Source organism: Schistocerca nitens, chromosome 7, assembly GCF_023898315.1.
Source record: "Schistocerca nitens isolate TAMUIC-IGC-003100 chromosome 7, iqSchNite1.1, whole genome shotgun sequence".
In the NCBI taxonomy this organism is placed as follows: Eukaryota; Metazoa; Arthropoda; class Insecta; order Orthoptera; family Acrididae; genus Schistocerca; species Schistocerca nitens.
In genome coordinates, this window is record NC_064620.1 from 463641642 (window position 1) to 463647480 (window position 5839).

General features: G+C 46.8%; 1 non-coding gene across 1 annotated transcript; it reads left to right on the forward strand.

Annotated features, from left to right (window-relative positions):
• The first annotated feature begins 4992 nt into the window (after positions 1 to 4992).
• On the forward strand, positions 4993 to 5067 carry Trnai-uau (transfer RNA isoleucine (anticodon UAU)). Its single transcript has one exon. It is a non-coding gene; the product is annotated as a tRNA-Ile (tRNA).
• The last annotated feature ends 772 nt before the right edge of the window (positions 5068 to 5839 follow it).

Here is a 5839-nt window from a genome sequence, read left to right on the forward strand (position 1 = left end):
CAATAAGACCACAGGTACCGTCTATATCAAAATACACTGTCCAGTCACTTTAATGCGACCACCTGTCAAAATCCTGAATAACCACCGTTTGCATCACGGACGGAGATGTTCAAGAAGAGAGCCCGTGGGGATCTGGGGGGTACCGTTAGGGTTGTGGAGCCCTGGCGACCCCAGTGCCGTGGCGAATTGCGTTATGTTCGTCGGTTTAGGATCCGTGGCGCGAACATCCCGATCGAGATGCCCTACAGAGGAGTAACTACACTCAACCTGCCTCTCTTCGAACCACCCACGTACACTGTGAGGTGTATGACGCGTTATATTGTCCTGATGGTAGATGCCATCGTGCTGAAGAAAAGCAATTGCAAACAATCCTGTTGGAAGCACATCCGCAACTGAGCATTATAGCAGAGTTTGAAAATACCGCCTCAGTCGTAAATTACTTTATTTTCACACTACCGGTTTCGGACTGTTATAAGTCCATCCTCAGGTGTCGTAGCTGTGCTGTGGTCCCCGAGCGCCGCGTGTACCAGGCGCGGTGTGCTGCCTATGAGCGCAGCACACTGCGCCTGGTAGACCCGGCGATCGGGGACCACAGCACAGCTACGACACCAGTCGTGTGCAAATAAAGCAATTTTCAACTGAAGAGGTATTTTCAATCTAATCAAAAACAATTGTGTATAGGGGTGGACGTGGGCGCCAAGGATAGAGGCATACCTTTGTTGAGATTTTGTGCCTTCCAGGATGAAAAGATCATCCACTTGCCACGACAACATTTCCCAGGCCACAATGGTCGCTCATTCGGCCTGCACCCTTCCGACGATTGCTGCAGGTTACTTACTTTCAGACGGTTCACGCCATACGCACCAATGGCCATCTGTCCCATTGTCCCATTGAGAATAAAACGTGATTCATCTGGAAAGGCAACCTGTCGATACTCAGTGGATGTCCAGTTTTGGTACTGGCGCGCAAATTTCAGCCTGCATCGCCGATGAACACGAGTCAGCATGTGTTAAAGAACTAGGCTGCAGGGGCCCATACGCAGCAACGTTCGATGAACGGTCGTCGAGAAGACGCTGCTGGTAGCCCCCTAGTTCATTTGGGAGTTCAGTTGCTCAACAGTTGCACGTCTATTCGCCCGTACGCTTCTCTGCAGCCATCTTTCACCCCTGTCATCTACGGCCTATGGCGAAACGTAGCTGCCTCGTCACCGGTTTTCCAAAGCGCCATTTTGCCATGAAAGGTATACTTTGAAGTTAAAATCATCTGGGTTATCAGGCCGCGTCATATTTCCTCTAGAATAGTCGACGTTTCGGCCCCTCTGCTGGGACCTTCCTCAGGGTCTTCCGGTGTCCACTACTGCTAGAACACTGGTATAAACCTATTGCCCATACAAGCGTTTTACGAGGGGCGTTTGAAAATTCCGTGCAGAAATAAAAACTACTTACGTGTTTGGGGTAAACCTTTTTTATTTTTCGACATAGTCCTCTTTTAGACTTATTCACTTCATCCAACACTGTTCTACTTTGTTGATCCCTTCTGAATAATAGGAATTGTCCAAGTCTGCAAATAGCTATTAGTTGCTGCAATCACCTCCTCGTTTGTATAAAATCTATGTCCCACCAGCTATTTCTTCAAATTGAGGAAGAAGTAATAGTCCAAGGGAGACAAGTCTGCAGAACAGGGGGGGATGTGAAACGAGTTCGAATCCTATTTCAATTAATTTTGCGACCACAACTGCTGAGGTGTGTGCTGGTGCATTGTCGTGATGGAAAAGGACATTTTTGCGGTCCAATCGCCCGCGGTTTTCTTGCAGCTCGGTTTTCAAACGGTCCAGTAACGATGAATAATATGCACCTGTAATAGTTTTACCCTTTTCCATATAATCGATGAGGATTATCCATTGCGAATCCCAAAAGACAATCGCCGTAACCTTTCCGGCCGAAGGAATGGTCTTCGCCTTTTTTGGCGCAGATTCTCCCTTGGAAACCATTTGTTTAGATTGTTTATTGGTCTCAGGAGTATAGTAATGTATCCATGTTTCATCCACAGTGACGAAACGACGCTTAAAGTACTGCGGATTGTCCCTGAACAGCTGTAAACCTTCCTTGCAACACTTCACACGATTCCGTTTTTGGTCAAGCGTGAGCAATCGCGAAACCCATCTTGCGGATAGCTTTCTCATGTCCAAATGTTTATGCAAAAATTATGTACCTGTTCATTCGAGATGCCCACAGCACTAGAAATCCCATGCATCTTAACTCTTCTGTCATCCATCACCATATCATGGATTTTATCAATAATTTCTGGAGGTGCAATCTCCACAGGGCTTCCAGAACGTTCAGCATCACTTGTGCGCATATGGTCACTCCGAAAATTTTGAAACTGATCTAATCGAAGGTGCAGAGTCACCGTAATATTTATCAAGCTTCTCTTTAGTTTCCTGAGTCGTTTTGCCTCCCATAAAGTAAAGTTTAATCACCACAAGAAATTCTTTTTCGTACATTTTTTGAGAATCACTCGACTTCGTTGATTCAAACGAATGCCAAACACAAAGAAATAGACCAATATGGCTGAGACTTGGTGTGCGTTCTTTCCAAATATACTACTAACTAAAAATGACCTCGATATGCGCCGGTGGTGCCATCCCTTGGACTTTGCACGACGTTTTCAATTGCACCTCGTATGTACGTCTGCTGGCTTTCGTGGCCGTTGCTATTGTTCTAGCAGTAGTGGACACCAGAACATCCTGAGAAAGATCCCAGCAGAGCGGTCGAAACGTCGATTATTTTAGAGGAAATATGACTCGACCTAATAACCCAGAAGATTTTAACTTCAGTGACAACGGCCACGAAAGCCTGCAGACGTGCAAAATGTTTCAAATGGCTCTGACAAGGGAACCTCCCTATCGCACCCCCCTCAGATTTAGTTATAAGTTGGTACAGTGGATAGGCCTTGAAAAACTGAACACAGATCAATCGAGAAAACAGGAAGAAGTTATGTACAACTATGAAAAAAAGGCAAAATATACAAACTGAGTAGTCCATGTGTAAGATAGGCAACATTAAGGAAGCGTGAGCTCAGGAGCACCGTTGTCCCGTGGTTAGCGTGAACAGCTACGGAACGAGAGGGCCTTGGTTCAAGTCTTTCCTCGTGTGAAAATTTTAATTATTTGTTTTCAGACAATTACTATCCGTCCCTCCGATGCGAAGTAACTGCGCCGTAGTATGGGGACGCTACACCTAAACAAGAAAACCTAAATCGTGCAAGGTAGAAGAATCTTTTTACCCATTCGCCAAGTTAGGTGGGTCGACAACGTGTTCCTGTCATGTGACACACATGCCGTCACCAGTGTCGTATATAATATATCAGACGTGTTTTCCTTTGGAGGAATCGGTTGACCTATGACCTTGCGATCAAATGTTTTCGGTTGCCATTGGAGAGGCACGTCCTTTCCTCTACTAATCGCACGGTTTTGCGGTGCGGTCGCAAAACACATACACTAAACTTCTTACAATGAACAGAGACGTCAATGAACGAACGGACAGATCATAACTATGTGAAAATAAAGAAAGAAAAATTCTCATGCGAGGGGAGACTTGAACCAAGGACTTCTCGCTCCGCAGCTGCAGACGCTAACCACGGGACCACGGTACTCCTGAGCTCATGGTTCCTTTATGTTGCCTATCTTGCGCATGGACTACTCAGTTTGTATATTTTGCCTTTTTTTCATAGTTGCACATAACTTCTTCCTGTTTTTCTCGATTGATCTGTGTTCAGTTTTTCAAGGCCTATCCACTGTGCCAACTTATAAGTAAATCTGAGGGGGGTGCGATGGGGAGGTTCCCTTGTGAGCACTATGGGACTCCTAGAACTTAGAACTACTTAAACCTAACTAACTTAAGGACATCACACACATCCGTGCCCGAGGCAGGATTCGAACCTGCGACCGTAGCGGCCGCTCGGTTCCAGACTGTAGCGCCTAGAACCGCTCGACCACTCCGACCGGCGCAGATGTACATAAGGTATACTTTAACCATGACGACACGTGAGAAGTTCACAAACTTAGCCATTTCGGAAACACTTCCACCCTTGTCCCGAAAGCCAATGATGATAGCTGTTTGGACGGCAGATAAATCGCTCTGTATCCCCATTACGACAACCACTGCATTGCTTGCCACGTCGTCCGCATATCGTGGTCGTGCGGTAGCGTTCTCGCTTCCCACGTCCGGTTCCCGGGTACGATTCCCGGCGGGGTCAGGGATTTTCGCTGCCTCGTGATAACTGGGTGTTGTGTGATGTCCTTAGGTTAGTTAGTTTTAAGTAGTTCTAAGTTCTAGGGGGGTGATGACCATAGATGTTAAGTCCCATAGTGCTCAGAGCCATCTGAACCATTTTTGATTGCCACGTCCCGCCGACAAGCTTTACATACCATGCAGTGTGCTAGTGCTGTCTCCTACCATCTGTGAGTGTTTATTGGACGTTGACATCGAACATTTGCAAAAAAGGGCAGCTCGTTTTGTATTATCACGTAATAGGGGAGAGAGTGTGGCAGATATGATACGCGAATTGGGATGGAAGTCATTAAAGCAAATTATATGTGACGGTAGTATCTGTTCCCGAAAGAACAGTTACCGTGGATGACCATGCAGCTTTGCTAGAAATGAAATGATAATTAAATGGACACCCATTTAATTATCATTTCATTTCTAGCAAAGCAGCATGGTCATCCACGGTAACTGTTCTTTCGGGAACAGATACTACCGTCACATATAGTTAAAAATATGGCATCCCGGCCTTGACCTCCTTGTGCGAACGCACACGCTATGCCCGAACTCGTATGGGACGTGGTAGATTAATCTGCCACGAGTAATGAGTATGATGGGCAAACATCTATTAGGCGCACTACGAATGTAGTGGTGTGGACATGTTGGGAATGTGGACCTCACGGGGAGCGTGCAAGGGATAAGTCCCTGCAGACGCACTATCCTCTGTGCCCGCGGTGGCTCAGATGGATAGAGCGTCTGCCATATAAGCAGGAGATCCTGGGTTCGAGTCCCGGTCGGGGCACAAGTTTTCAACATGTCCCCAATGAAGTACACCAACGCCTGTTTGCAGCTAGGGTGTCCATTTAATTATCATTTCATTAAAGCAAAGACATTTTTCGTCGCGGCGATATCTATTTACGAAATTTCAGTCACACACTATCTCTTCCGAATGCGAAAATATTTTGTTGAGCCCAACCTACATAGGTAGGAATGATCATCAAAATACACTCCTGGAAATTGAAATAAGAACACCGTGAATTCATTGTCCCAGGAAAGGGAAACTTTATTGACACATTCCTGGGGTCAGATACATCACATGATCACACTGACAGAACCACAGGCACATAGACACAGGCAACAGAGCATGCACAATGTCGGCACTAGTACAGTGTATATCCACCTTTCGCAGCAATGCAGGCTGCTATTCTCCCATGGAGACGATCGTAGAGATGCTGGATGTAGTCCTGTGGGAACGGCTTGCGATGCCATTTCCACCTGGCGCCTCAGTTGGACCAGCGTTCGTGCTGGACGTGCAGACCGCGTGAGACGACGCTTCATCCAGTCCCAAACATGCTCAATGGGGGACAGATCCGGAGATCTTGCTGGCCAGGGTAGTTGACTTACACCTTCTAGAGCACGTTGGGTGGCACGGGATACATGCGGACGTGCATTGTCCTGTTGGAACAGCAAGTTCCCTTGCCGGTCTAGGAATGGTAGAACGATGGGTTCGATGACGGTTTGGATGTACCGTGCACTATTCAGTGTCCCCTCGACGATCACCAGTGGTGTACGGC